General features: G+C 46.6%; 1 long non-coding RNA gene across 3 annotated transcripts; it reads left to right on the forward strand.

Moving 5' to 3' along the window:
* Positions 1 to 223: 223 nt before the first annotated feature.
* On the forward strand, positions 224 to 9,602 carry LOC125085152 (uncharacterized). Of its 3 annotated transcripts, XR_007122789.1 has the most exons (4): positions 224 to 643; positions 4,721 to 4,846; positions 7,956 to 8,108; positions 9,502 to 9,602. It is a non-coding gene; the product is annotated as an uncharacterized LOC125085152 (long non-coding RNA). The 3 variants fall into 3 exon arrangements; XR_007122790.1 differs by lacking the exon at positions 4,721 to 4,846; XR_007122788.1 differs by lacking the exon at positions 224 to 643 and having other exon boundaries at positions 4,513 to 4,846.
* Positions 9,603 to 20,229: the final 10,627 nt, after the last annotated feature.

The following is a 20,229-nucleotide window of genomic DNA, read 5'->3' on the forward strand; positions in this document are numbered from 1 at the left end:
GAAAGGCTCTAAGAGAGGGCAGACCACTAGGCCTAAGGCAGCCAGTGACTGGGAGTGGAGGCACGGGGAAGAGTGTGCTGATGACAGCCTTGTGGAGGGAGGGCAGAAAGAGCCACCATCCTGACACTTGAGTTATAAATCGAGCTTGGGGACAGAGAAGGGGTCAGGGCACAATAGAGCAGAGGCTGGCAGTGATTCTGTTGAGCTTAAGCTCATAGTGCCTTAGTGAATTAGAATGGGAAATACCTTGCTATTGTCTGTGACTCTGTGATTGTGCGAGTATGAGTGACAGAGTGGGGACAGAGAGAGAGGGAGAGAGAATGCATTAAATTTTAAAGAAGGACAGTAAGGGATGCCTGGGTGGCTTACTCAGTTAAGCGTCTATCTTTGGTTCAGGTCATGATCCCAGAGTCCTGGGACTGGATCCCATACCAGGCTCTAGTGGGGGGCCTGCCTTTCCTCTGCCTCCTGCTCCCCTTGCTTGTGATTTCTCTCTCTTCCTCTGTAACAAATAATAGTAAAAAATAAACAAGGGCGATAAGTAATGTTTACTTTTGTTTTTGATGCCAGACATAGGTTCAGAGGATTGAAGAGGGAGATCCAAGGAGCTAGCCTCTTAAGAGGAGTGAATACCTAGTCACTGGTAAGACCCCTGGTCCTGCAATACAATATGGCTCCTGCAATCTGGGTCCTGTTAAACGCCTCTCTCCATCTTTAATCCGATAGTTTGATTCTTCATTGTGCTCAGTGTGGGGAACTGGGAAAAGCTATGGCACTTGGCCCTTTGTAGGGGAATTTTAGTAGTATAAATAGCAAGAGTTATCAGTTCTGGAGCACTTCCATGACTCTGCTGCAGGCACTGTGCTGTGACCTGGGTTTATAGCAGTGAGATAAACATAGAAATAGATGTGGGCTCTGTTTCCAAGAAGCTGAAACCCACTGTTCTTGTCCCCTCCATTCTGTCTTCTCCAGCCCCTGTGCAATCCCACCAAGCAGGGAGCTTGCTTCTCCCCCTCCCTCTGCTGCTCCCCCTGCTTGTGCTCTCTCTCTGTGTCAAGTAAATAAATAAAGTGTTTAAAAATTAAAAAAAAAAAAAGCAAAACAAATAACCCGGTTCTGTACAGTGATTTTCTGAATGCAGTTATGGGCAGTGCTGGGTACTGAAGAAGACGCTCTGTGGAACAGAGGAGCAGGGAAATTACAGAACAAATTCCACAGGTCATTGAATCTATCACTTTCGTCACCCCACCCATAGCACTCATTAATCTCTAGCCCAGCCAATCTGTTGGTTATAAAAATGAACTTTCTCCAAACTGACAGACAGTTCTCATTTTAGCAATATAAATCATTCTGATATTTATCACTAATGTGATCTAATCCTGTCTAGTAAAGAAAACTTGAGAGTTCTATAGCTCTGTAAACATTTTTTAAAACAATGGACTCAACTCTAGTTAGTTACTTTTAACTAACTTGACTTGCCAAGGGAAGGAGAAAGTAAACATCAGAAATCCTATCACTAAGCACAAATTGCAAGTTATACCTGCCAAGATGTGGTTCAAAATATAAATAATCAGTGTCCTTAGAAGCCTTTTACCTTCTTATATCTGTTATGTTGGGTAAATGAGTTGTTACTAGAACACAGCTGGCTCAGTGATCACAATTCAGCTTACCCTCAGAAGTACAAATAAATTACATGTTTAGCCCGGTAACTGGACACTGATATAGAATTATTCACTGGCTGATTCCTAGATTGGAAACCACAAAAAAATTTTTCCTTTTTATGGAAGTATGGCTGTTACAATAGTCTCGCCTCTACCACATAGTGATTGATTTAACTACTCTATACATTACAGCTCTAGATGTAACATTTTAATAGAACAACAATATCCTTGATGGTATCATGGAAATGTAAGTACCTTGTGCACTTTTCTTAATGTGTATAATTACTTAAACATCATAGCAAATGAATCAAGGCCATTGTCAAGCTTCCGTCAAGGAGAGTCCTTAACTAGAGGGATTTCCCATTGCTCTCAGGATGATAACCTCTGAGTGACAGGTTCCATTAGTTGGCCACACACATTTGGAGCCTTGTGGACTTTCTGACAGCTGAGCAGCGTATCACTGTTTCAAGCAGTGTGATCCCTGTTCTTAATGCAAGAGTGACAGTTGTCACTTTTCCTGTTACCCCTGTCTTTAGGAAAGCATCTGACTCAGAAAATCGAATCAGTCCCCCCCAAAGGGATTTTCAGGAGAACTACCTCAAAGATGATCACCTGAGATATTGTCAAGAAAAAAACTGAAATTCTAAGCAACATCCATAATAAGTCTTTTCATGTTGATAAGGAAAGATTTTCCCCTAAATACCAGATAGGCTCCATGAAAGTGAGATCTTTACCTGTTTTGTTCACCCTGTCACCAGTCCCTAGAAGAGTGCCTAAGACATCACTCAAGATTAGGTTGTTTTGAATGAATCAAATGAATGAATGAACTGTGGCCTTTGATAGTGAGGTAGTTTATGGTCCTTAGTCAAGAGATGGGATTTGTGTTGGGATTTCAAGAATGGGAAGAGAAAATTGAGAAGCTAAATGTGAATGTATGCAATTTACTGATTGGAGTAGGTCTGAATACATTTCAAACATAATTAAACTATGGCTGTGGGTCTATACGCGTTTTCATAATTTTCCCTTGAAAATGTGAGGCATACAGATGTCATCTCCAGTGAATTCTCTTTGTCCATACACAGAATTACCAAAAAAAAAAAAAAAATGCATTCTGACTGTCCTCAGCCCATCCACTCCAGGATTGTAACTTTTTCTTCCCCATGTTCTTTCCAACATCATGGACTTTCAGGTTGACCTCTCCCATCTTGGGTCCCACTCTCATTAGCTGTAGAAGTCATGCAATGTTTGCGATGTGAGGGTGGCAATACTCTCTGACCTTTGGTTACAATATGTCTTTGAAAGCCAGTGTTTATTCTGCTTTTACAGCATTTCTCCATTTGAACTGGCCACCTTTTAAGTGGTCATTAGCCATATGTGACTGCTAGCAATGGGACTTGGACAGCCCGCACATTCTTCTACTCAAAGGATATTGTGAGTTATGCTACATCATTTTTTAAGTGTCTTTTTTAGGTATTTAAATTCAATTAGCCTTTAGATAGTGCATCATTGGTTTCACACAGATTTTAGTAACTCATCAGTTGTGGATGACGCCTGGTGCTCATCACATCACGGGTCCTCCTTAATGCCCATCACCCAGTTACTCTATGTCTCCCACTCCCCTCCCCCCCCCAGCAACCCTCAGTTTGTTTCCTATAGTTAAAGGTGCCTCATGGTTTGTCTCCCTCTCTGATGACTCCCATTCAGTTTTCCCTCCCTTCCCTCTGATCCTCTACACTACATCTTAATCTCAACAGTGAAGTCAAGCAGTGGTAGTAACTCGGTCATGAAGTCATGTATATTCTAAATCTGATGAGGTGGATTCTTGTACTGCCTTTGTCTCTGCTAGAGCGCTTACATTTGTTATTATTATTGCTGCTGTTTTCATGTTCCTTGTTCACTGAATGTCTGATAAAAGAATTAGTGAAATGTGTGACCACAGAAAATACAATGAGTCATGGATGATGAAGACTTTCTCCTTGACCAGACTTGAGTCAGGTTCCTCTGAGTCCTCTTTCTGTCCAGGCCTTGACCTCAGGCTCTGTCCACTTAGCCCAGTTTTAGTAAGAAACCTGCTTAGTCAATTTTTCAGCAATCTCCTATCCTACTCTTGATATCTGATCAAATTCCTTATCTCTCACCCCTGGCATCTTACCACTCTTTTTTTTTTAAGATTTATTTATTTTGACACAGAGAGAGAGAGAGCATGAGCAGGGGGAGTAGCAGAAGGAGAGAGAGAACCAGACTGCCCACTGAGCAGGAAGCCCAATGCCAGGCTTGATCCTGGGATCAGATCATGATCTAAGCCAAAGCCAGAGAGTTAACCAACTGAGCCACCCAGGTGCTTCAGTATCTTACAATGCTTAATATCTGATGAAATCCCTTATTCCCGGGGCACCTGATTGGTGCAGTTGGTTGAATGTTTGACTCTTGGTTTCTGCTCTGGTCATGATCTCACGGTCCTGAGATCAAGCCTCACCTCAGGCTCTATGCTCAGTGAAGAGTCTGCTTAAAATTCTCTTTCCCTCTCCCTCTACCCCTACCCCTGCTCCCTCTCTCTAAAATATATTAATAAATCTTTTAAAAAATTCCTCATCCCATGCTCTCAATAGTTTATGACTATTAGTCAATATTAGTCAATAGTTTATGACTAATATTATGACTATTGACTAATAAACTAATAGTTTATTAGTCAATAGTTTATGACTCTATCCTTCCTTCAACAATATTACTGTCCAGATGGTTTAGCCATAATCCCTTCATCCTTACCCTTGATGTTCCATCTTAATTTTACATTCAGTGACCCCCACCATATTCTTTAGCCATAAATCTCCATTTGTTTGAGCTGAGCCAGATCTCTCTCCCATACTATAAAATAAAATCCCATCGTAGTAGCATCCCTTGAATAAAAGCTTCCTTACTGTCTTTAACGGGTGTCACAAAAATTTTTTTTTTCTTTAACGGTCAAGAGGGTGCTAATGGAGTACCCTGACAAAAGGCCTAACTTCCTATAATGGACATTTCCTGGATTTACCTGACAAATACTCTTTTCCTCTTCTAAGGAAAATTTCCAGTTCTTAGTATAACTGCCAACTGGCCCAGGGGTGGACAAGTGAGTCAGATGAGACCAAAATGAAAATTCTGTTGAGACACTGGACCTTGAGGATTCAAGCCAAGGATGAAAAAGTGTTGGTACTCTATTATTCTGATGGTCCATTAATTCTTGCTTTTTTGGTTCCTGTGTCTATCACAGTCCCTGCCTTCTTGAAGATAATGACCACTCATCTGAGTACACAGTTCACAAAATCCCTTTGCAGTGGCCCATGTGGGCCAAGGTAGTAGAGCATAATAGATCTCTGTAAGTTTTTTTTAAAATGCTTTTGTCCCTGTTGCCCATGGCCATTAAAAACAAAAGGTCGGGGGTGGGGGGGGTATTGGAAAAGGTGAAGTTATAGCTACTCACTGATTTTGTGATTGGTAGAGAGAAAGCAAAACCCACGTACAGGGCCAGTGGGTGAGTGGAGGAAACATCCTTGGCTCTAGGAGGAATGGAGGAAGGAGAAATATTAATAATCGTTGTCTTTGGAACTGCCCCTGAAGACTTCCCCACACAGGAAAATGACGTAGTGTGACTCTCCTAAACTTTGGCAAGCCCCTTAAATTTAACTGACTGCTAGATCTGATACTCCCTGCTGGATAGCTCTGATCATTATTTGATTGTTACTTATTTTATTTTTAAATTATTTTTAAAGAAATTTTTAATTTAAATACAATTAATTAACATATAATACTCGTTTCAGACATACAGATTAGTGATTCATCAGTCTTTTATAACACCCAGTGCTCATTGTATCACATGCCCTCCTTAATGTCCATCACCCAGTTACCCCATTCTCCCATCCCCCTCCCCTCCAAGAACCCTCAGTTTGTTTCCTATGATTAAGAGTCTCTTCTGAGGGGCACCTGGGTGGCTCAGTGGGTTAAAGCCTCTGCCTTCAGCTCAGGTCATGATCTCAGGGTCCTGGGATCGAGCCCCGCATCAGGCTCTCTGCTCCCTGGGGAGCCTGCGTCCTCCTCTCTCTCTCTTCCTGCCTCTCTGCCCACTTGTGATCTCTGTTTGTCAAATAAGTAAATAAAAATCTTTTTTTAAAAAGTCTCTTCTGGTTTGTCTCCCTCTTTGACTTCATCTTGTTTTATTTTTTTCCTTTCTTCCCCTGTGATTCTCTGTTTTGTTTCTTAAACTCCACATATGAGTGAGATCATATGATAATTGTCTTTCTCTGACTGACTTGTTTCGCTTGGCATAATACCCTCTACTTTCATCCATGTCGTTGCAAATAATTGCCATTTATTTTAACTCGACAGAGAAGGCCACTAGAAATAGCAGGTGATGGCCCAGGCTCCTGTCCCTCCATGCAGAACATCTGTCAACACCTATGGACATCTTTTCTTCCCCCATTCCTATGAATGTTGCTCAGTTGTTACATGGCATGGACAAATGCTGCTGGCTGGTGGTGTGGACAAACTGGACAAGCTTGGCCTTTGGTAAAACAAAGACTGGATTCAATTACTCAAACTGAAACAGGAATGCTTGGACAAACAAGGAAGTCCCATTGGAGGAACTCAACCTGTGCCCCTTCCCTCTTTGGACCAAGAGCCTGAACCTGAGAGATGAACGGCTTATCCAAGGTTATGGCAAGGTTATGCAGAGCTGAAACTAGACACAGGTGTATGTGCTTATTGGTCAGGGCTGGCTGTGAAGTTGAACTGCCTCAAATCTTGATTCTTTTCACCACTTCTTATTCTCTGACCCTGTTTTTCATAGTTTAGGACATAGGGATAATAACAATATCAGCTAATGGGGTATCCTGATTTTTGATGTTTTAATTCTTGTCAGACATTTACCATAATGCTTAGCACATTGATGTGTGTGTGCACACACATGCACATGCTTGACACTCAAAAAATCGTTCCCTGATATTAACTTTATCAGTGCACTTTGCATCCACCACCAATTGACTGTTTTGTCACAAACTGATTAAAGCAGAACTGTCAAGTGAGGAACTTCAAAGCCAAAGCATTAAGTGCTGTGAGAAACCAGCACCTGGGAGGTTTTGTCTCAGCATCTGTGATTAGAAGGCAGCAAAAAGAGACTTTGGGGACACAGTTCACCCCTTCAGGAAGCAGCCATTCAGAACTTTCTCAGAAGGGCTAATACCTAATCTTCCAAAGACCAGCAAGAACAAGCTTATGGTTTGTTAAAATCAGATTTTTAAAAGATTTTTTTTTATTTATTTGAGAGAGAGAGAGTGAGAGAGAGAGCATGAGAGGGGAGAAGGTCAGAGGGAGAAGCAGACTCTCCATGAAGCTGGGAGCCTGATGCAGGACTTGATCCCAGAACTCCAGGATCAAAATCATATTTATTGACTCAATACAGTCAGGGAGGACATTCCTCAGGAGTCATAGAATGCTGGTTGCCATGAGGGAGGAGGGGAGCATCTTTTACAAGGTCTGGGCTCTCACAGAAGGAGTCTGAAGCAGGTGTATGGAAAGCAGAGGTCAGTTCTGGATTAGAAGCTCTTTCTTAGGGGAAATGAGTAGAAGCAGGGATTAACCAGGACTTGGGCTCTGCCTTATTCAGTTCAGGCTGCTGCAACAAATGATCACAGACTGGGTGGCTGAAATAGCAAAACATTTACTATTCCTTGCAGTTCTAGAGGCTGAGAAGACCAAAAGCAAGGTCCTGGGAGATCTGATATCTAGCAAGAGCCTGCTTCCTTATCTATAGATGCCCATATTCCTGTTGTCGCCTTGCACGGCTGACAGCTGGCAGAACAAGCTCTCAGGTCTTTTCCCAGAAGTGCTTTTATCTCATCCACAAGGGTTCCAATCTCATGACCTCATCACCTCTCCAAGCCCATACCTCCTGATGGCACTCCTTGAGGGTTAGGACTTCAACATCTGAATTGGGGCAAGACACAAACATTCAGTCCATTAACAAGTGTTGTCATGAGGACAGCATAGCTTAGCAACTGGGTATCCCCAGGAATCCATGGGACTAGCAAAGCAGAATCTGGGGGCATCACTGGTAGGAAAGCAGGAGTTCCCCAAGAGAGTCCTCATAGCATTTTACAGAGACAGCATGACCCTTGAAAGACAATAGTTTCTGTGACTCATACAGCAGCCTTGATCTATGCCTGTCCTCCCTGCTGGATTCACAGCAAGCGTGCTTCTTTCTTTTCCAGTACAAATGGATTTCCACTCTCTGAATCCTGATGAATTTTTGCTCTTTTGCAGTTAGTAGGTTGTCCCTCAGGATTCTGCATGTCTGGATTTGCAATCGTGGAAACTGCCAAAGGTCCAGGGTCCTCAGTGGCAGAACCTGGCCTCTGCCACTATTGCCCAAGGTAGGGACTCCGGTCCCTTGAGTGTTCTGTGCTGCTGTCAAAGGTTTGTGTGCATCAGCTTGTTGTTGTTGTTGTTGTTGTTTAATGTAATTGCTTATACGTGTGTTTGGTCATGCTCAAATGGCCTTTCTGTGGAAACAGCGGCCAAGCTACACCTAGAAGCCACTGAAGAAAGTTCTAAGAACTCGTGGTTGGTATGAAGCTAGAGAGAGAGAGAAAAAGAGAGAAGAAATCTGCCTCTCTGCATTTTGCAAGTCCCTGGGCAAAATCCGTGGACTGTGCACTCCCCACACAGAGATTCCAGGCAGGGAGGCCCTCCTGAGCCTCATCTCCCTGGACTCCTCCTCCAGGAGCAATCCCTAGTTTGAGACCAGGGTTAGGGAAGGAAGAGCAGCAAAGCAGGGTCCAGAAGGAAGGACTGCCACAGACCACGGAGCACCAGAGGACCAGGTTGGTACCTGCTCACTGTTGGGGTACAAATGGGCTAAGCTCAGCAGGTGCAGGGGTGCCCTTGGCCCCTCTGGTGGGCTTTGCGGTGCCCCAAACTCAGGAAGAAAAAAGGCTGGCTCAGGTGACTTGTTTTTGGCTGGGAAGGAGCTGACAGCAATGGAAATAAACGAGTAAGGAATGATGTTGGAAAGTTGGAGGGTTTGTCCTTTATATCTCAGCTTTCTCTCCTATCTTCCCTTGTTCTGTTTTGTGTTCTCAAAGAAGTTTTTGGCATGATATTCCTGTTCACTGATTTGCTCCTGAGCTGTGTCTTTTCTGCTGTTTGGCCCATCTGGTGAATTCTTTTACTGTAAAAAGTATCTTGCCCTTGCAAGGTCTTGTCTCACCCTCTCCCTGGGGAGTCCTGAGAAATCCCAGAGAACTCAGCTTGCCACCCAGAAGGAAACCAGGCTATTTGGAATGCTGGAAAGGATCCAGAGTAGGGGAAATCTGCTTGGACATCTGAGACCACCCCCACATTCAGCGGTCCCCTGGACACAAACCCAGACCTTGATACTGATCCTGGACCAGGCTCTCAACTCAGACCCCTGTGATCCTCACCACAGTGCTTTCAGATCAGTGCAGCCATGCCCATAGGCACAAACTCTAAACCTAGATTCTGTCCTGAGAGGTCTGTCCCCAATGGCCTGGCTCCAAAGCCCCAGAGATTGGGGACAGTGAGGAACACCATAAGACTCACCCTGCCACCCTGAAAGAAACCATGCCATTTGGAACTCCAGAAAGGATTCAGAGGAACTGAAATCTGCATTCCCACCTCTGGACACCCCCATATTCAGCAGGCCCCTGGATGCAAACCTGGAGCTTGACACTCACCCTGAACCTATCCCTCGACTCCACCCCTCCCCCCCTGAAAGATGGACAGAGTGCTGGCAGATCGGGCCTGCCATGTGGTGGGCCCTAACCATAACCTTTGGTTTGGTTCTCAGGGTTCTGACCCCAGAGGCCTTGCAGTAGACACCCTACAATTTGGGGACACCTGGGCAATACCAGAGGACTCAGCCTGCCGCCCAGAAGGAAACCATGCCATGAAGAACTCCAGAAAGGATGAAAAGCAGAAAAAAATCTGCATGTGCACCTGAGGCCATGCCCACAGTGAGTGGACCTCTGTCCAAAAAATCCAGAGCCAGACATTCACCCTGACCCACATCCTCAGCTCAGTAGTCCAGGAAGCTCTCCACAGAGCCGTCAGATGGGTCCTCCCATGCCCCTAGGCCCCAACCCTAAGCCATGGTTGGGTTCTGATAGATCCATTCCCAGGGGCCTGTCCTCAGAGCACAAGGGATAGGGGACACCTGAGCAATCCCAGAGGACTCAGCCTTCCACCCAGAAGGAAACTGTGCCATTTGGAACTCCAGAAAGGATTCAGAGGAGCAGAAATCTGCATGCCCAGCTGAGGACACACCCACACTGAGCTGACTCCTGGACACAAAGCCAGAGCCAGACACTCACCCTCACCTACACTGTCAACTCGGCCACCCAGACAGCTCTCCATGGGGTCTTCAGGTCAGTCCTGCCATGTCCCTAGTCGCTAACACTAACCCTTGGATGGGTTCTGTAATGATCTCCTCATTTCAGGTTATGTGGTGGTTCTGCAGGACATTGTCCTGGTGTGGGGTCAAACACACTGAAGCATCCCCTGTGAAGTGGCAAACGTGGTAAAGAAATGACGGCTGGGGAATCTGAGTGTGGAGCCAGCACGTATTTTTGCTGCTATAACAAGCTGACTGCACTTTGAAATCACCACAGAGGAAACGACTCTTCCAAACATCCATGTTAGCATGACGACACAGAAGCAGAGAGGACATCAGGCTTTGGGATGGAGGTCAAGCCGTCCCAGATCCAGGTCACCCAACGTGGAGAGGCCACATGTTAGCAAGAGACTCATGGGAGGATTAAATCATGGGCCCCCATATCTCGAGTGCAGTAGAAGCAGTGGATTTGGATTTCCAGTTTTCCACAAGCTGGTTAGAACTGTGCAAAAGCAGGAAGGGAAGCTGCAGTAAAGTGGACTGGGGACGCCAGAAGGGGAGGCTGGAAGGGGGCGCCTGGTGCTCAGTGCCCATTACAGACCCCACATTGCAATCCCCTACAGGAGAGACTCACCAATTCCAGGCCCCACAGGGGAAGCTGGAGGTTCATCTCCTGACTTTTTGTAGGAGCTTGCTGCTCAGCTGGTGAGAATTCTCCATCACCCCGAACCCCTGCCCTGCCTTTCTCCAGGGGACTTTCCTTCCAAGCACCCCTCCCGACTTCTTCCTCCTCCTCCATGAAATAATGTTCCTCTCCTTTGTTTCTCACACTTGCCTGTGATGGGACCGTAGCTTGCTCAGCCCAGACTGCCATTCTCTGCTCTTCCCAAATAAACCCACGCTGCTGGTCAAATAACTGGCTGTTTGAGTTTTAGGCAAATCGAACTAATAAATTCAAGAAACTTGCAAGGAACAAAATCAATATGCACAAATCAGTGGCATTTCTACGTGCTCAGAAGGAACCGTAGCTTGCTCAGCCCAGACTGCCATTCTCTGCTCTTCCCAAATAAACCCACGCTGCTGGTCAAATAACTGGCTGTTTGAGTTTTAGGCAAATCGAACTAATAAATTCAAGAAACTTGCAAGGAACAAAATCAATATGCACAAATCAGTGGCATTTCTACGTGCTCAGAAAGAGACTATGGAGAACAATCTCATTTACACCTGCATCCAAAAGAGCAAGACACCCGGGAGTCCCCTGAACCAAGGAGGTGACAGACCTGTCCTCTGACAGCCCTGCAACAATGACGACAGACAGGGAGGGAGACACAGGGAGTTGGGGCGGCACTGTGCTCAGGGAAGAACCCACACTGGGAAAATACCTCCTCTCCAAAACCGTCTACAGAGTCCGCTCTGTGGCTCCTGAACTTCCGGACTCAGGGCCAGCCCGGAGTGGGTGTGGACATGGGAAGGACCCCGCAGGGCTGAGGTGGGGGAGCACAAGCCCCGAGGCAGGCGGACGCTCCCCGACTGCAGGCCATCTGAGGAGCCCCAGGAACCAAATCCGCGAGCACACAAACAGACGGAGGACCGAGGAGCAGCCGAGCCCAGAAAGGGGGGACCCCACAGCCCCGCGCTCAGCACAGCAGGACGCCACGTCACCGCACACAAAACGACGGAAGCCGCAGTGTCTACACAGGGCGCCCTTGCTCTGTGGGGTCCTGAGACCACGTACCCCCTTGCCAGTCCGCACTCAAGCGGCTTCTCCTCACCTCCTCCAGCGTCCGGTCCTTAGGAGGCTGGACTGCTGTCAGTGTGGGCGCGTCCTCCACAACGGGTCCTGTCAGTGTGGCTGCAGACCCACACCCTCCTCAGCTTGTCCTGTCAGGGTGGGAGCCGCCCCACTTTCCCAGAAGTCTCCACAGTGGGTCCTGAGGAGGCGGGGCTCCGGTCCCAGCTGTGGCTGCGCAGCCTGGGCTCAGGGCGGGAGCTCGCGTCTGGCGCCCTCTGCAGGCCGTGGAAGGCAGTGCAGGACCGTGGGACCTTCAGTGGAAGGTCCTGCTCACTCCTGGGAGTCCAGCTGACGCCGTTTCATTCCGGAAATTCAAGCTGCATGGAGCCCAATATCCCCCAACTTCTCCAAAAATAGCTAAGGGACAATGAATTGGAAACAATGTGGAATTACAACAGTCCTTGACCCAAACAGTGGCACTGAACATGGCCCTGATGCAGACCCACACTCTGACCTCAACTTGGTCTCAAGCCTGGACCTGACCCTAATCCAAGACCCTAACCCTAGCCCCCAACCCAAACAATGTTCACAAGAATCAAAAGGTAGAAACTGCAAATATCCATCAATGGCAAATGCATAAGCAAAGTGTGGTGAAGGGTTTGAATTTGGGTTCAGGTTCAGGTTTTAGTCAGAGTTCTAGATCAGGCTTTGGGTTTAGTGTCAGGGTGAGGATTTAGAGTGAAGGGCAAGGAAACAGAGTTAGAGTTTAGGGCTTTAAGTTTATGATTTAGGCTTTAAGACTCAGGGCTTATGGGATAAAGTTCAGGGTCAAATTTGGGGTTTGGCTTCATGCTGAGATTTGAGTTCGGACTTCATGACTTGGAGGTCTGGTTTAGGGTTTGGTTTCGTGGTTCAGGGCTTGGATCCAGGGCTCAGGTACAGGTTTTGGGTTCCATTTCAGGTTTGGGATTCAGGGTTCTAGTTTGGGCTTTAAGGTCAGCTTAGGTTTCAGCGTTGTTAAGGGTTAAGGTTAGGTTTAGGGATGACACATTTTCTTCAGTTGTCATCATGTACACAAAATTTCTATCTGAAGTTTCTAAGTCAGAAATATATTTCATCTGGGGGTGCCTGGGTGGCTCAGTGTGTTAAGCCTCTGCCTTGGGCTCAGGTCATGATCTCAGGGTCCTGGGATTGAGCCCCACATCAGGCTCTCTGCTCGGTGGGGAGCCTGCTTCCCCCACCTCTCTCTGCCTGCCTCTCTGCCTACTTGTGATCTCTGTCAAATAAATAAATAGAATCTTAAAAAAAAAGAAATGTATTTCATCTGGGTGTCAGGAGCTGGTTTGGAATTTAGGATCCCAGTAACTCCCTACCAAGAGCATTCTGATCCTGTTCTCCCAGTCACCCAGAAGCGGCTCTTGTCTTGGCTCAAACTTGGCTCTCTGCCCTTGACAGAGAAGGGCAAGTTGGTGCCACAGTTGGGATTTCACAATAGTAGAGTGTGAACCAAATATTGTGGAACTATCATGAAAAATGAGACAGGAGACAAATAACTGGTTGACTCTTGATTCTTCCACAAAAACAAAGACCAAGTTTCCAATAGAATCTGATAATGTTCCCTAGGAAGGCCTATGGTACTCATTACCAGTACCAAAAGAGGACCCCTCCCCTGGTTTAAACTAAGAATCACCGCAGGATATTTCCTACTTAGTGTCAAAAATAAAATTTTATTTTTTGGCTGTTCCAGTGTACAATTTGTGGAAGCACTGGCAACCTTTTCATGCTCAAATTCTCATCAACACAATGCAGGCAATGCTGTAATGCATTGCTCCTTGGAATACCAAGTACAAGGAGGGCTATTAGAAGTAGTAAAAAGATACCAAATATGAAATTCACCATTCACCATTTATGGGCACCTAATGTGGATCCCTAGCCATAAGATCTAACATATCATCCTGTAGATTTCACTTACAAAACTCATCAGTAACAGTAGCCTACTGACCACTGTAAACACCCCACCATTGACCTCTAGGCCTGTAATACACACTCCAACCACTGGAGACACAATTCTCAGCAGCAGAATGGGACTTGCCCAGTCCGGGTGGACCAACTCTTATAGTAAAGCCAAAAAATCCCGCTCCTTGGAAATCCCAGCCATTAGGACACAGTAACAGAAACCATACCCAGAATTCAATAAAGGACAGACATCCCATGGGGCAGATGCTGCAGATCACCCCCACTCCCATGAAGTAGCTCTACAGCAGACTCCAGGTCTGTCCCCTTCCCAGGATCACACGTGGCACCACTCCGTCCTCAGAACAAAACCTCATCAGGCCTGTCCTCATCAGGCCTGTGTGAAGGCTCACAGAAAGCCAGACACTTTCTTGAGAGCACTCAGCCTCTCATGCCTATCCCAGCAGATGGAGGGTGCTGTCTTCCCGACTTCTGTACCAACTAGAGAAGACTTGGAACAAGTCTTGCCAGACTCTATGCAAAGGCATATTCTCCACCTGCAAAATGATAGATGGTGAAACACCATGGATTCCCTGCACCTTCTTGAACCTAGGTGAGTTGGAGCTACAGCTTGGCCAGAGCTATTATCCCCAATCCCCTAAACACACACACTTCCCTTGTGCACTCTGGGCCAGTTTCCATCCACTTTGATCCTCAGCCATTGTCTCTGCAGAGAAGTACAGCAGTACTGAGGTGCTAGGTGCTAAGCCAGCAACTTGGACCCACTTACTATCAGAAATTAATATTCATTTTATTAACAGATGCATCCCATAAGATCTTGCCACCACAGCCATTTGAAAAGTCATTACAACAGAGGTCCTAACAACATGTGCCAACCTCCATGGCTCCACTCCCTGGTCCTAGGGATTGGTTCATTCATGGGCATGTGACCTGGTCCCAGCCAATGAGGTGGGAGGAACCTTGGGTCTTAGCCTGCAGGGCCAAGGATGGGGTGAACTGACCAGGCCAGGGGGTTTTTCCATCATGACTGCAGAAGTGGCCTCAGCCAGGCCTGTGCCAGTGCCACAGAGAGCTCAGGAAGCCAGATGCTCCATAACATTGCTGAGGGCTGAATCGACTTGTCCTGAAGCCCACACATGCTACATCCTCTGCTAACTCAGGAGTACCCTAAATGTGCTCATGGTCTTGGCCATCTTGGAACAAGATGACCATCTGTGTGATATATAACCTGCAAGATATACCCACCAGGCAATGGGGACTGTCTCAGCCAAACAATACCTACATGGAATTCAACCACAGACAAACATCTTGTGGCAAACTTGAGGCCTACAGAGAAAGGCAGGAGAATTCCTGAGGCCTTCATTGTTGGCCAATCTCACTATCATCTTTTTTTTCCTTTCAAGTGGAGGGGCCAGGATCAGGCAGGATATGTCCCAGTGTACTCCCACTCTGCCACTGGAGAAGAAGAGCCCTCTCCCCCATCATCCATCATGTTGCAGATCTGGAGTCTGAGAAACTATCACCCATGGGCCAAATGGGACCTCTCCCTGTATTCTGTCAAATCAAGTGTGGCTGGAACATGAGTTATGGATGTTCTGTGGCTGCTCTCATGCCACAGTGCAAGAGCGGAGTCATTGTCAGAGACACCACATGGACAGCAAGCCTGACAGAAAATCTTTACAGAAGACCTCATGGAAAAGTCTGTGTCGAACCCTGGTCTCAAAGGTCCTAGGATCATGTCACTTCTTTGAACAGAGCATACCGCCTTCTGGGTAAAATGTAATTTCTTCCCCCCAGAGGCAAGGACTTCCATCCTTTTAGCCAGAACTCCATCTCCATCCTCCTCTATTTAAACCTTAAATGGCACATCTACATGTCTGCAGCCCAACAGGAATTCACTGTGCATGATAGTGATGCTCAGAAACAGAGGTGTAAGTGTGAACTTGTAAGGGTGAGCGTGTGCTTCCCCTTTGTTAACCACAGTGTGCAAGGAGGATATAATACAGTAGCGTGCTTTCTGTCCCACAGGAATGGCACACAATGTGGTCGCATTGTGATTTCAGAAGGAAGCCACCTTCATAGAACAAACTTTATCTGGGAGGACTCCAAAGTCCCTTGTCCTAGACACTATGTTTCACTGAGGCTGGGGGCACACAGATGGACAGAGACTCCCCTGCCCATCAGGGTTTTGAATGACGCCTGCTCTCCCAGGACAAAAGATCCTGAAACCATTCATCCACCTGTCATCCAGCCAGACGTCCGTGAGAGAGATCTACTTCAAGCAGAAAGGACAGAACAAGAGACAATAAATGACAGCCTTGTGTGACAAGTGCCATGACAGGGACACTCAGGAGGACTGGGGATGTGCAGGGTTGGCCAGACCAGGTTCCCAGGAGGACTGGGAATGCTCCAGGAGGGGATCACAGCTGTGTCACCACAGGGAATGCTCGAGAGGACTGGAGGTGTGTAGGGTTGGCCAGACTGTGGGCCAGGGGTCCGAGAATGCTCCAGGAGGATGATCATAGCTGTGCCACTACAGGGAATGCTCAGGAGGACTGGGGGTGTCCAGGGTTGGCCAGACCGGGGGACAGGGGTTTGGGAGTGCCCCAGGAGAGTGATCACAGCTGTATCACTACAGAGAATGCTCGGGAGAAGTGGGGGTGTGCCGGGATGGCCAGACTGGGGCCAGGGACCCGGGAGTGCTCCAGGAGGGGAACACAGCTGTCACAATAGGGAATGCTCTGGATGACTGGGGGTGTGTAGGGTTGGTCAGAACGGGGGGCAGAGGAACCAGGAGTGCTCCAGGAGGATGTTGCAGCTGTGCCCTTGTGTGGCTACACATGTCAGTGTGACTGGGCATTGGCCAGACCTGAAATGACAGGGCGGGTGAGGGGCCATGTCCCTAAACTGTCTTCTATAAGGAAAAATTTAAGTAACGAGATTTCTTTCAGTACAATTTCATGTCACATGCACCCGTGAGTCCCTGAAGCTGACTGTGTAGAACATGAAGTATGTAGTTTGCCATTGCTTTCAAACCTGAGGTGTCAGGGGCAGAGCACACTGGATATTTCATACTCTGCTTTCAGAGTATGATGACTTTTCCTGCCTTCATCTCCAACCCAAGCACAGGGAACAAAGGCAATACAGATCTACACTTCAAACAGAAATCTGAAAACCCAAGTTCTCCCAGGATCCAAAGGCTCAGGACCAGGGTGATGGAAAGGGGAGGCAGAGAGCAAGGAACCAAAGGAACACGTCATGTGCATGTGAGCTGGCCCACTTCTCCACCTTTCGGAAGCAAGCCATGCCTGACAGGAAGGAGTCCCACCTGCACCCGGTCCGTCTGTTTGCTGCCCTTGAGCAGAAAAGAGGATGGGCTGAGTCGGGTGTGGGTGTCAGGGGGAGACGGCCAGCTGGCCACAGATGCTACCTCCAAGTACCTGTAGGACCAGCTCCTGATCCTCAGCTAAGATGAAACAATCAGTATGTTTAGTTATCTATGTCCTGGGACAGGGCATGTGCTCAGTGCTCTGGTGACTATATCCTCTCCCATTTTATTTTTTAAAAACACATTAGGCAGGTCAAGATTGGCATACAAAAAAACTGTCTGTAGTTAATGTATGCAACTTGACCGTCACCCTAACCCTAATATCTAGTTAAGATATACTCAATTTATAATATCGATCAAAAGTTAGAGGATGGTTTTTAGGAGCTAAGGAATTCAGTGACCAACCTTCTGTCTTATTCTCCCTTGAATCTGTTAAGTTGGAACACGTTCAGCCACATGCTTTCTGGAGAGTGGCCACACGGGGGCAACAGTGAGTAAACACTGACGAAACCCCACTATAAAGCCAATTCTTCCTTCACGCTGTCAAACCTTGTTCATTCAATGTTTACAGGTTATTGTATACATTATGAAAAGTGTGACTTTGTTGAATTTTTTAAAAACCAAGCTAATTCTTTCAACCTGTTAAGAGAATAGAAGATGTTTTCTAAAATCTGGGAGTTGGCGAGCAGATGAAGGCCCAGGGGTCTGGGAAAAGGCTATTACTGTCTAATCTATTCAGGTCTACTAAGGAAACAAGGATGACTTCTATTCCACTTCTTTGCAGGAAGAATTTGTGTCAACTCAGCACTGAATCCACACAAAATAGTGTAGCTCAGAGGAAAACAAAAAGAGAATCAACAACCTCCAGGAGCAGAGAAAGAGCCACACCCAGGAACAGAGAAGACAGGCCACAGAGGCTCTGCTCAAGCCAATTTATATTTCTGTAGATCCTCTGGATCTAGAATGCCCCCGGTGCCCCTGGGGGTCATGGGTCAGGCAGAGAGCACACCCTGATACTGCACTGTTGGAACCCATGACCAGCCTCCTGGTCCTTTCCTCTGCGAGACACACCCTACCCCCTGACTACTCCAGCCTGCTTCTTGGAACTCCCATTCCCCTTTCTGACACCATTGTTCACTTTTCCCATCACTGCCATCATATAGAGTACATATAGAGTACATACTATTTTATCATTTAAGTGTTTTTCATCATGTTCGCTGTGAAAGTATACTTTGCATCATCTACCCGGATGTAGATCACCTGCTGCTTTGCATGACATAACTGTGGACTCCGAGTGCCCTCATGGCGTCACCGGAGCTAGTGTCCTGGGCAAGGTCCTCACTAAGCCGGCTCAGCTGTTGCAGTGAAGGCCTCACCCGGGCACTGCTATTTTTGCGCAAGTAAGGTAGCACAGCCAAAGCCTTGGTTTGGGTTCAGAATTGCTCATGGCCCCTTGGCCACATCAGATGGCATGGGGGCACACCCTGAAGACCCTTGCTAATCCAGTGTTGCTCTGGGGAATTTCCATGGAACAGCCATTGTGTCCAATGGAGGACCTCAATAGGAGTGGGAAGGGTGGGAGTCAGAACTCCTGAGATAGAATCCATCTTGGGGGTGGCCCAGAACTTCCTAGGAGTTCATTCCGTAGTCTTGAATGAATCCATTAATCTAAAAACATTTCCTCATTTTAGAAATAATGAGCCTAAGGCTCCAATGAAGTGACTCTCCCAGTGATTTCTAGTGGAAGAGCCAGAATGATCTGGGAGATGGCCTCCAGCAGGATACCCCAGAGTGGCTTTTGCTAGAGCTGCAATCACCCATTTATCTTTCCTGGAATCCCCAACTCTCATGGGACTCTTCATGGGACATATCCTGGGAACAAAGGTCATGTCAGTGCCAAGCTCAGAAAAATGCCAACCAGAAGTATAATGAGATATTACCACATACTGTCAGAATGGCTCCCATCAACAACACAAGAACAGCAGGTGCTGGGAGGATGTGGCAAAAGGGGACCCTCGTGCACAGTTGGTGGAACAACCACCTGCTGCAGCCACTCTGGAAAACAGTATGGAGGGTCCTCAAGGCGTTAAACATAGAGTTGCCCTGGATCCAGCAACAATACTACTGGGTATTTGCCTAAAGCACATGAAAACAAGAACACAAAAGAATACATGCACCCCTTTGTTTCTTCCAGCATTATTTAAAAGATCACAATACAGAAGCAACCGAAGTGTCTGTTGATAAAGTGATAAATTAAATGAGATGTGTATACACACACACACACACACACACACACACACACACACACACACAGGGGAATATTACTCAGGCAAAAAAAAAATGAAATCTTGCCATTTGCAGCCACATGGATGGAACTAGAGAAGATTATCCTAAGTGAAAACAGTCAGTCAGAAAAAGACAATACCATATGATGTCACTCTTGTGTAGAACTGAGGAAACAAATATACATACATAAAGGAGAAAAAAGAGACAAACCAAAATACAGATTCTTTTTTTTTAATTTCTTTTCAGCGTAACAGTATTCATTATTTTTGCACCACACCCAGTGCTCCATGCAATACATGCCCTCCTTAATACCCACCACCTGGCTCCCCCAACCTCCCATTCCCCCGCCTCTTCAAAACCCTCACCTTGTTTTTCAGAGTCCATAGTCTCTCATGGTTCACCTCCCATTCAAATTTCCCTCAACCCCCTTCTCCTCTCCATCTACCCTTGTCCTCCATGCTCTTTGTTGTGCTCCACAAATAAGTGAAACCATATGATAATTGACTCTCTCTGCTTGACTTATTTCACTCAGCATAATCTCTTCCAGTCCCGTCCATGTTGCTACAGAAGTTGGGGATTCATCCTTTCTGATGGAGGCATAATACTCCATAGTGTATATGGACCACATCTTCCTTATCCATTCGTCTGTTGAAGGGCATCTTGGTTCTTTCCACAGTTTGGCAACCGTGGCCATTGCTGCTATAAACATTGGGGTACAGATGGCCCTTCTTTTCACTACATCTGTATCTGTGGGGTAAATACCCAGGAGTGCAGTTGCAGGGTCATAGGGAAGCTCTATTTTTAATTTCTTGAGGAATCTCCATACTGTTCTCCAAAGTGGCTGCACCAACTTGCATTCCCACCA

The sequence above is a fragment of the Lutra lutra genome, chromosome 14, assembly GCF_902655055.1.
Source record: "Lutra lutra chromosome 14, mLutLut1.2, whole genome shotgun sequence".
NCBI classification, from domain to species: Eukaryota; Metazoa; Chordata; class Mammalia; order Carnivora; family Mustelidae; genus Lutra; species Lutra lutra.